Here is a 12,528-nt window from a genome sequence, read left to right as displayed (position 1 = left end):
GCTTGGCTTGGTGGGTGTGGCTTGGTGGGCATGGCAGAGGAAGGATACTGTAAAATCTCCATTCCCATCCCACTCCAGGGGAAGGATACTGTAAAATCTCCATTCCCTCCCCACTCCAGGGAAAGGTTACTGCAAAATCCCCATTTCCTCCCGATCAGCTGGGACTCAGGAGGCAGGCCAGTCAGAGGTGGTATTTACCGGTTCTCCGAACTACTCAAAATTTCCGCTACCAATTCTCCAGAACTGGTCAGAACCCACCTCTGAATTGGATGACTCTGGGCTAGTCACTTTCCCTCAACTCTAGGAAGAAAGCAATAACAAACTACATTTAAAAAATGTTGTCAGGAAAACTACAGGGACTTGTCCAGGCAGTATCCAGAAGTGAAGTTTGAAGGGATAAGTATATAATATTGGGGGGAAACCTGAATTTATTCACTCACTGCATGGAGTAGGAATTTTTAAATTACAATAAAAAAAGCAATTTAAAATATGTACTTATAGAAAATTATAAAGGTTCTGGACAAATACAAATAACAGCAGAACATTTCAAGCATTTCAAGGAGGAAGAAGTCCAAGTGACTTTCAGAACATTCTATCATGGTAGGTTGGGAAAGATGGGAGTGAAAATCTTTGAAAAAAGAATGCAGGCAAAGTTTCAGCACCAAGTAACAAAGAGAAGGCCAAAAATAAATAAACTAAAAAGAAAAGAGAGATTTTTTTTTGGAAAAAAAGTTTGAAGAAATCATAGCTATGATGAGAATACTCCAGAATAATCTCAAAAGAAAGCTAATAAAGGTGTACTGTATGAGACTATAGAAGTATTGTGCTGAACCCCATTTGCAAACAGATTTATGGAATGAGTAAAATATTTATGTAGAGAGGAAATTCTACATAAATATTTTGGTCATTCTCAGAAACTCACTACCCTAGAAAGTGAAGTGTAACTGTTAATAGACCAGAAATCAAACAGGTAAGTGCCAAGTACAGAAGAAATACCCATTGATGCAGAAATAGATAGGTGCTTCTCAATGAATAAGGTAAAGTAAAGGTTCCCCTCGCACATATATGCTAGTCATTCCGACTCTAGGGGGCAGTGCTCATCTCCATTTCAAAGCCAAAGAGCCAGCGCTGTCCAAAGACGTCTCCGTGGTCATCTGGCCGGCATGACTAAATGCCAAAGGCGCACGGAACGCTGTTACCTTCCCACCAAAGGTGGTCACTATTTTTCTACTTGCATTTTTTACGTGCTTACGAACTGCTAGGTTGGCAGAAGCTGGGACAAGTAACAAGAGCTCACCTCATTCCGCGGCACTAGGGATTCAAACCACTGAACTGCCGATCTTTCAATTGACAAGCTCAGCATCTTAGCCAATGAGCAACCACATCCCCTATTATCTCAATAGATACATTATGTATCTCAATAAATACATAACTAGTAAAATATACAGTATTCATAGAGACTATAACAAAAATAGTAATAGTGAGAGAATACAGAACGTATTAAATAATTGAACAAAATTCCTTGCACAAGAAAAGTTTGATTTATGATCTGACAAAAAACAGAACTATAGAATGAGAGAAATGCCAGTTGAACAGACAGATTTTAGAAAAGGCAGAAGGACATAAGATCAGACAGCATCAGATGGATAATGGAGAGTACAAGTGAATAGAAGAAAAACATTTATCTTTGCTTCATTGACTACACCAAGGCTTTTAACTCTGCAGTTCATGGCAAAATATGGAACATACTGAAATTGATGTATGCACCTGAATACAAGATTATTCTTTGGAGGAAACGTTATCATTACCAGAAGCTATTGATAAAAACAGAAGGATTTTGAATAAGAAAAAAATGTTACATAGGTTCAAATTATCCCATAACTCTTTAATGGCAGACTTAGAAGTGATGACAAATGGAATCAAAATTGGACATCCAACAATTATAAATGTTGGGTCTTTGGAAGACACAATTTTGTTGGTCAAAAATAGAACTAATCATGAAAGTAAAAATGAAAAGTAAAAAAATCTGGATTAATGTTAATTATTAAAAGACAACGGTAATATAAACCTATAGTTTAGGGGACACACAGGTCATGGTGAATGACGAAGTGATAGCTTTGTATCTGGGAGATCAAGAATACGTAAAAGTTGAAAATGTGCTGAAAAAGTAAAGAGGAAGGAAGAACTGCGATGATATTTAGGATTTCACATTTTGGTGAAAACATAGTTCAAAGTAAATAGAGCAATTATCTTTTAAATGGCAATGTGAGAGATTTATAGTGAGAAAAAGTATATCTTGGAGTTATGGATTCAGATGTGGTTTATGGGAGTAACATGGAGCGAGAAGAATTCTTGTCAATCAATCCTGAACTAAATAAATGCTAGTTGCACTTGGATGTCTAATGTAGATCGTTGATATAGTATAAACATTATTTTGCTTGGCAAAGCTGAAGGAATTAGAACAGGGGTGTCAAACTCGATTTCATTGAGGGCTGCATCAGGATTATGTTTGACCTTGGGGGGTTGGGGTGGGTATGGCCAGGGTGGACGCAGCCAGCTCGACGTCACTCGTATCTGGAGTACCTGTGGTGGCCAGGTGTCCTCCCTTCCTCCCTCCCTCCCTCCCTCCCTTCCTTTTCTTCTTTTTCCTTCCCTCTTCATTCTCTTTTCTTCTTCCTTCCCCTCTTTCCTTATTTTTCCTTCCTTGCTTTCTTCCCATCTTCCCTTCTTCTTCTTTGTCTTTCATCTTTCCATTTCTCCTTTCCTATCCCTTCTTGCATGCTCAAATGCAAAAGAGGAAACACTTCTCCTTTTGTTTTGTTTTTAGTTTGTTTTGCTAGCCCTCTGCCAGTGAAAACGGAGCTTGGGGGGCTCTGTCCAGTCTCCCCAGACCCCATTTTCAGTCACAATGGCCTCCTGCAGCCCTCTGCCAGTGAAAATGGAGTCCAGGAGGGCTGCAGGAGGTCAAAAACAGCCCTCCCGAGCTCTGTTTTCACTGACAGAGGCCCCACAGGCCAGTCCTTTGCTGTTTCCAGGGCAGCCCCATGAGCCAGCTCTAAGCACCCCATGGGCCGGATCCAGCCTGCGGGCCTTGAGTTTGATACCCCTGAATTAGAAGAAGGAGAACAGAATAGATGAGCAGGATGGATAGGATCAAAGAGATGATTAGAATATCCTTGGAAAACGTATGAGTTATTGCTAAGGATAAATCAAGAAGGTGAGCATTTGTACGTACAGTAAACAGGAACAGAGCTCAGTTTGTTAATTTGTGTTTCTCCTGCTAATTTAGACCACTTTCTCATGATAGTTTTCACTCAGTTTCCCCGATCTAATTCATCATGTAGTAAGTTGTTTTTTTGCTGGAGTTGAAATATTAAGAATAGACCATGAAGCAATCAATTATGTTATGTTCCAGTTGATCAATCAGAAATGGGAATGAAACAGTGTTTCAGTGTTTCAACCTTTGAACTGACACCACATCTGGAATAATAAAACTGCCTTTCTAATCATAATGTATAAAATAAAATAAAAAATTGCTAGCACTCCTGTCATCCACCTCTTCAGTACATACAGTGTATATGCTGTCAGAAATTATGAAGCAGGAAGTTGCTCTGCTGTGAATATTGTATGTATGTATGTATGTATGTATGTATGTATGTACGCATGTATGTACTGTCTGAAAATGTTTTGATCTACTCACTTTCTGAAGGGGACAATGAAATCTGGAATTCAGTGCCCAAAAGATTCCCTGAAAGCAAATGTGCCAAAAGGATGCTATTTTTTTGACAAAGATTGATTGTTAACTTTTACAAATATGAAATTATTTGGAGAAGTTAAACTGCTAAAAAAAACAACAACCCTCAGAGACCCGCCCTGAGTCTTCAGAGAGTGGCGGCATACAAATTTAACAAATAAATAAATAAATAAATAAATAAATAAATAAATAAATAAATAAAATAACAATATGAAGCAGTTAATCCAGAATGTTCCTTTTTTTGCCTTGTGTGCAATGCCTTTACTTTAACCTGCTGATTGTTCCAAAATGTTTATTTACATAAGAATTTCACACAATAAAAAAAAACCCTTCACCTGATATAAAGGGTTACTCAGCTTATTGCTGAGATGACACACTGCAAAGATACTTAACAAAGATCTATCAATTATCCTCTTCCTTTGAGAGTCTGTAACAGAGGAGGCACACAACAATTTTCTATTAGCATTTCCGTGATGAAATTCAAGAGTAATAATGTTCATTCCTGAAGTTAATTAAAAATTCATTCTGATTTAGAAGCCAGGTGGACATAATTTGTTGAGATGACAGAGGTGGCATCTTGTGGAGACATCTTGTTGAGTTACTTGGAGACATTTCTTAGTTGCCATGCTTATGGGGGGTGGGAGGGGGACTTATGGAATGTAGAATGTGTTCCTCCATTGTGCAGGACATAATAACGATAAGATTCCTGAGAACCAAGACCAGATCAACATGCCCTCGCAATGGCAGGAGGGATCACTGAGTAGTTCATCACCTGCTTGGTTGGCTAATGTGACCTGTGACACAAGAGGAGTGGGCACTATCTAATAATAATAATAATTTTATTATTAAAATTATTATTATTAATTTTATTATCTATTCTTTAATTATACCAAAGTGCGGGAATTATTCAGCGCTGGTTTCACATTTGTCCATGCCGATATGATGTACCCAATACACAAGATTTCTGAGGAAACCACGGCCTTGGAGTCTTGAATTGATTGGGACCATTACTCAGAACCATGACCTTAAACCAATACTCAGTAATATTCAGATGTGTCCAATGGGGCGGCAAAATGGGGTAATGCCATTGTGGAGCAGGACCTAAGGTGCTATGTCAACTACCAGAAGACTAATTGGGTGGAACTACTGCGTTTTGCTGAAATGACATGCAATAATGCAGTGCAGAGTAGCACGGGGCTTACCCCCTTCAAGCTGGTCAATGGGGTAAACTTCAATGCCCTCCGGAGCCTCCCTCTTCTATTAGTCTGATGGAGTCGGTTGACCCATTAGAGAATGTGTGGGGGAATGTAAGGAGAACGCTGACTACTGCAGTCGAAGCCTACAAAGAGCTGAAGGCATCATGCCTCCATTGTAGGACTTTTACCCACAGACTGTTAGGGACAGTTTAGTCCCCTTCCAAGCTAGTTCATCCCTGATGGTCAAGAGCTGTGGGTGCTCCTTGAACCAGGAGTCGCTTTGTAACTTGGTTTTGAGCTTCTGGCTCAGCTCCTCCTCTGGTTTGGTCAATTGCTGTGCAGCCCATCATCACGTGGTCACTTGGGCCACTTTCTGTGGTAGGGAAATAACTGTGTTAATCACATCCTCCCGATTGCTCTTGTACTGGGGCATTCTCAAGCATTACTCGGATCTATGACACCAAACTCAGAAATAACAGAACAGGGGTTAGCAGATCAATATCAATATATAATATGAAATAAGGTATTCATAGAAGCAGAATTGGGCAAATCTCTGCCCAGGGCAAATAAATCAAAGCCTAGCCAGAAGTAGCTCAGAGTATAGATGCAAACCTGAAGGAGTCGGTAATAGAAGAAACCAAAATTGCTATTGAATCATTTTCATTCCCAAACCAGGTACCCTCTCCTCTGCATTCTAATAATAAATAATAAAGCAACAAATATCAGCTATAGCAACATCAGCAGATAAAGAGCTTGAATTGCACATTATAGAAGAATCATTTCAGTCAAAACAAAAACATTTCTACCAATCTATCAATGGAGAGACTGAAACGAAGTAATCAACATCTGACAAAGAAGAAATAGTTCAGTTCTAGAACAACCTCAGAGGTGGATAAGATTAAAAAGGAACTGAGATGTAAAAAAAAAACCCAAATCTGCAATAAAAGCAGAAAAGATGAAGAAAAGGGCAAGGAAGATCAATAATTGTTCAGTACAAGGTGAAGGTAAACTGCATGGTTTTTCATTGAAATATCTAACCAATGAGTAATATCTACTCATCACCAAGCAACTTAATAGCAAGGAATTGAAATTAAAGATTGGTGAAAATCTACCTGATAACGAATGTTCCAACAAAAGGGGCAGCACCAAGCAATTACAGTCCAATTATCTGCTTACCAAAAACTTTCAGATGGTTAAATGGTGTGTTGTTAAATGCAATCCAAAAGCATATAGTTGAGAACAAGCTCTTCCCACATGAGCAGAAAGGAAACTGCCCAAACAGCAGAGGGAGAAACGATCAACTTGTAACCGACAAAATGATTTTGGAAAACTGCAAGAGAAGTAAGATCTAAAATAGTTGTCTACTATAAGGACTTCGCCTATAAATTTACTAGTGATAGATAGATAGATAGATAGATAGATAGATAGATAGATAGATGGATGGATGGATGGATGGATGGATGGATGGATCGATCGATCGATCGATGGATCGATGGATCAATGGATGGACAGACAAATATGATAGGCAGGCAGGCAGGCATTGCGGAATTTCTTTTATCTTTCAACTTAAGAAACCATGGATCTGTTTCATCTTTCATGAAACGATTAATGTCTGATTCATCAGACATGGGTAGCTAGATATTATTCTATGGGGTTCAAGCCTTCTATTAGAAAATATTTCACTAGTGACCCTGACATTTCTTTTTGAGTCAATGTCACATAGTGTTTTAATTATTGAACGAACCTTGCTTTTTGGTATTCATTTGATTTTGAAAATCCTGCCAAGGAAGAATTTAAGATTTGCTAGGAAGAATCATAAGGGGAGATATCAGTTGTGGCATAAGTATATAACACAACCCCTTCCTTTGGATGATTTTCCAATGCAATGTTATCCCTTTACATTTTTTAAAGGAAAATATTCCATTCAGACTTAAAGTATGTACACCAGAATCATGGATACAATGGGTGAAAAGCCAAGAATATCCACAGTTCTTATCATCCTTCATCTATTGTCTTGTTCTCAGTAGGGGATGAATTATAGAACAATCTTTTAAAAATGAAAGAAATAAAACTTTGTAATACACAGCTTGGTTGTACGCATATGTAATGTTTTCTCCTGTATTTCTTTTAGCTCATTGTAAACTAAATGTGTAGATGGTATTGAAGTATTGCTTATAAATAGTACAAATGTTTACCCTGAAAATATCCCCGAAGAGAAGAAACTGCTTCGCAATTTTTTGTAAAGTTTTTCAGTTGCTCTATTAATCATAATATTCAGTTAGGATTTTATATATACATATAAATCCAATTCAGTCTCTTTTTGTTCATGAGAGAAGATCTTTGAAGAGAATGAAAATAACCCAGAGAAATAGAATTGCAATCCATTTTTGTATTAAATTGCAATATATTTTTTAAAGGATTCTTTCAACCTTTCTTTCTGACCTTAACCAACAAAATACAACGTAATAGCTTCTCTCCTGTTCTAAATACTATGAAAATATTCTATAAAATCACCTTGAAGACAGATGTTCAATGAATAGATATATTATACAATAGGCTCTGTGAGTAATTTCTCCTGACACCTTTGCAAAGTTAAACAGTCTGTTTTTTACTGCAAAAGATCAAAGGGCATCCTTCATTGACAAAATAATCTGTGCAACTAATTTGCAAGTAGACAAAAGTCTGATTGTTAACTCTGAACATTTTTCAAGTCTAATAACAGCTCAAGATATACCCCTGGAATGATAAAGGCTCCTAAATTCCAGAGAAAATTTCTACACTATCAGAATAAAAAGATTTAAAGCACTAGAAAAATTAAAACAGGTGACTGATATTATAACTATTGGTTTCTTAAATGGTAAATAGCTAGGCTATAATAATTAAATAAATAAATGAATATAATTCTAAATGGAGTGTGATTCGTGACATAAAGGATGAAATAGAATTCTGTTTATGATTTGCTGAGATACAAGGGCAGGAAAGACTTATTGTTTTCACTCCTACTTGTAATTTTCCCATCTGTATCTTCTTAGATGCTAAGGACACCAGGTTACTTCATTACATAAACCTTTTGTCTGATCTTTCTGTTATATTTCCCTTCAAAAAGTAAGTCACTAGATGGAACTTATATTGCTTGAATATTGCATTTTAGTCAATATTTTTAAAGAATTTAATGTCTGTATTTTATATAGTTTCTTCAATGGTATTGTTAGGCTAGAAAAATACATTCATCCAATGCAATGTGGGTCACTGAGATATGTGTTTCAATGTGTGTGTGTGTGTGTGTGTAATCTTTTAACAATTGCTGTGCTTGCACACTCTGATGCATTTTAGGATAGCCCTAGTACGATCATGCTACTTTCTTCTTCTTCTGTGTTTAGATCAAACTTTAGACTGCCAGAATGAAGCCACCTTCTTGGCTTTGTCAAAATTAAGTCATTATCAGTATATTTATTAATTAATTAATTAATTTATTTATTTATTTATTTAATTAATTAATTAATTTATATACCGCCCTACTCCCGAAGGACTCAGGGCGGTGAACAACCAAGAGATAAAATATACATCATACAAACGTTAAAAAACCATTTAAAAATACATTAAACACTTTGAACCATGAACAAATTTAAAACACCCCAATTTATAAACAAATTTAAAACAGTTTAAAAGGGAGGTTAGGCCAGACCAGCCTGCTGGAATAAGAATGTTTTGAGGGCACGGTGGAAAGTGCGCAAATCCGGGATCCTCCATATTTCTGGGGGGAGCTCGTTCCAGTACATGCTTCTAGTAGTAGCAGACATACCAGCAGATGGACCACGGTCTGCATCTCTCCACATTCACACAGCTTGTTGTTATCCGCCAAGAACCTCCACTTGAGCATATTGGTTGTATACTTAGGCACTCCAACTCTCAATTTATTCAGAGTCTTCCAAGTAGTATATGGGAGGTCAGATCCTTCAACTATATCCTCCGTTATTCCTTGTTTGATAGTCTCCTTCCTTCATCTTTTAATTCAATTTTGTTCTTGTGTTCTTGCGTACCCTCAAGAAGCTTTTGCTAGATCTGGAGGCTTGGGGCACATGTCTTTTCAGAGGATGTCAAGGATCATTCTCTTGCTTAGTTTTCTTGGCATCTGCTGCTACCTCTCTCATGATGTTAGATGGGGCAAAGCCAGTGAGAGGATATATTTTCTCAATTGGTATAGGCTTGAGATATCCCATCACAAAATGTACTGCTTCATTGATGGTGATATCAACTTGTTTCGTGTGTGCAGATGTGCCCTACACTGCATATCTGGATCGGGACTCCCTATGCACGGTCACTCAAGCACTCGTCACTTCCCGCCTTGGACTACTGCAATGCTCTCTACATGGGGCTCCCCTTGGGGTGCACCCGGAGGCTGCAGTTGGTCAGAATGCGGCCGCGCGGGGGATTATGGGAGCGATGGGGCACTCACATATAACACCTCTCCTGCGCGAGCTGCACTGGCTTCCTGTGGTCTTCCGGGTGCGCTTCAAGGTGTTGGTAACCACCTTTAAAGCGCTCCATGGCTTAGGGCTGGGGTATTTGCGAGACCACCTTCTGCCGCCAATAGCCTCCCACTGACCGGTTCACTCGCACAGAGAGGGCCTCCTCAGGGTGCCATCGGCCAGGCAGTGCTGGCTGGCGACCCCCAGGGGGAGAGCCTTCTCTGTGGCAGCACCTGCCCTCTGGAATGACCTGCCCCCTGAGATACGCACGATATCAGACCTCCGGACTTTTCGTCGGGCCCTGAAGACACACTTGTTCCATCAAGCTGGGCTGGCTTGATCCCATCCTCTCAGTTTTTTAATCGAATTTCGGTTTTAATTGGGTTGTTTTAAATTCGGGCCAAAATTATTTAATTGTTTTTTAAAATGTTTTTAAATTTTATATGCTATGTTTTATCCTGGCTGTACACCGCCCTGAGTCCCGCAGGAGAAGGGCAGTATAGAAATATAATTAAATAAATAAATAAATAAATAAATAAATAAATAAATAAATAAATAAATAAATATGCATATCTGCTGTAGAGATGCTCAAGGCTAAATCTGATGTGCACAATGTAGATGGTTGAGCTCTCCATGTATAGTTTTTCAATGTCCTGATGATATTGTTTGTTGAGCTGACTTTAACCTTAGTGTTCAGCAATGCTGTTTAAAAGAGAGCATCCTGTTGAGTGTCACGCCAAGATACCTCAGTGTTGGACAGTGCTGTAGTCATTTCCCTTGCCACATAATATCCAACCCTTGCATTGCATCTCGATTTCAGAAGTGGAAAGCACAAACTACGATCTTGTTTGGGTTGAGCTTTAAATAGTTGATAGTGTAATATCATCCTAATTCTTCAAGTGCTACCATACATTTCCCAGCTACGTCATAAAAAGTTGGTCCTTGTGTGGCCACTGCTACATCATCCATATAGATGAATAGATATGTGTTGTTAGGGACTGGTTGATCATTTGTACATACTGTATGTTATACAATGTCGGAGACAACACACTTCCTTGTGGCAGCCAATACTTCTGCATTCTCCATCTACTGTTCCTACCATTCAGCATCACATATGATCTCCAGCTCTGGAGGGCGGAATGGGACAACTCATCACGGCCACTTTGCCATGGGACACTTCTCCCTAGGACACTTCATTCTGGGGACAACTCGACACAAGCCTGGGCTTCCGCTCTGATTTCCAAAGCCAGCCTGGCTTAAGGGGGGCAAAAGTTCTTGCCAGCCCACACTCTTTCTCTAAAGATTTCCCCTCCTCACTTTCCAGTGCCCTCCTGTGAAAGGCAGGCTAAGCAGAAGTCATTGTTCTGTATATACAGACACACACACCATTCTGAGCTTGGGGACTTTTATCCATACCTGAACTGGCAAGCTATCAATCATTTATTTATTATTTATTTATTTAATCTAATTTTTATACTGCCCTTCTCCCGAAGGACTCAGGGCGGTGCACAGCCAAAAATAAAACAAACACATATATAAAATTTAAAAGCAATTTAAAAACATATTACATAATTTGGCCCCAACATCATTAAAAAAGAAAAGCAACCCATTAAAATTAATGTTTAGGCCAGCCCAGCTTGTTGGAACAATAACGTCTTGAGGGCATGGTGAAAGGTGCGTAGGTCAGGAATCACCCATATCTCCGGGGGCAATTCATTCCAGAGGGCAGGTGCCCCGACAGAGAAGGCTCTCCCCCTGGGGGTCGCCAGTCGACATTGTTTGACCGATGGTACCCTGAGGAGTCCCTCTCTGTGGGAGCACACTGGCCGGTGGGAGGCTATCGGTAGCAGAAGGCGATCATACCCAGGCTTGGGGAGAAACACCTCTCCTTTAACGTGTTATGCTTGACACTAATGGCTGCCCAGCAAGGGGGGGGGGGCAAGCAGGGATGGTGACAGGATGACTTGCTCCCGACAGCCATTGCTGCAAAGGCACTTCCCACTGAAGCGTCCAGCTCAAAACAGTGACTCCTCCTTAGGCCGTCTTTTGTCATCAGTGGTGACAAGGTGGCGGCAGCGGTGAGGTAGCTGTGGAGAATTGTCCTAGATCTCCGGAGGAGATGCCGATGACCCTGGCAAGCTTATTAACGCCAGTACAGGGGTGAAATGCTACCGGTTTGTACTGGTTCAGACAAACTGGTAGTAATAAAAGCTACCAGTTCGGGCAAACCAGTAGTAAAAAAATGCTACCAGTTCATCTGAACCAGTATTTCTGATAATCAGCTGTGCCACGCGATTTATATTCGCTAGAAAGCAGGAAATCTTGCTTTCTCTGGATTTTTCAGCACTGTGCTGTAGCGTCTGCGGTGTGCATGTGTGTGAAGCGTGTATTTGGTGTGCACTGCTCATGTGCACACAGCGAACTGGTGGCAGACCTCAGAGGATTTCACCACTGCTCCAGTATATTGTTTAATTTACGTAACAATATCCTATCGTTAACAATGTCATATGCTGCAATTAAGACAAAGAAAGCCGCTCCAGTAATTAACTTCTTTTCAAAACCTTCATGAATATATTGCATAAAGTTTAGAATTTGACCACAACATGACCTCCCCGATTTAAAACCTGCTTGCTCCCTTATGATATTTTCATCAATAAAATTTGAAATACAGTTAAGAATCATCTGTTCTAGTCCCTTGTAGAAAGGGCAGAGGAGTGATACTGGTTGGTAATTTTTTGGACCATTATGCTACAGCTACTATAAAAAAAAAAAAAAAAAAAACCAGGAAGCCCAAGCTCTTTATGGCTTCTGTTCTGCTGCATTAGCTTTTGCATTTTCCAGGCCTTTTAGGTGCAGAGATTAATGTGATTAAGCTTTGATATCTGGAGAAGAAGTCAACAGAGTGTGATAGTGGCAAAATAGACAGCAGGGGAAAATAATTCATTCTTATCCAGCACCTTAACAGCCTCTTGGATCAGGAAGCTTTCCTCACAGTCACTCATGCCCTTGTCACCTCACAGTTAGATTTTTGCAACACGCTCTACATGGGGCTACCCTTGAAAAGTGTTCGGAGACTACAGTTGGTCCAGAACGCAGCTGCGCAAACTGT

This window comes from Pituophis catenifer, unplaced genomic scaffold, assembly GCF_029215685.1.
Source record: "Pituophis catenifer annectens isolate HBS135680 unplaced genomic scaffold, rPitCat1.0.hap2 SCAF_8, whole genome shotgun sequence".
NCBI classification, from domain to species: domain Eukaryota; kingdom Metazoa; phylum Chordata; class Lepidosauria; order Squamata; family Colubridae; genus Pituophis; species Pituophis catenifer.
The sequence above is the reverse complement of the archived record's forward strand: the minus strand, read 5'-3'. Positions refer to the sequence as shown.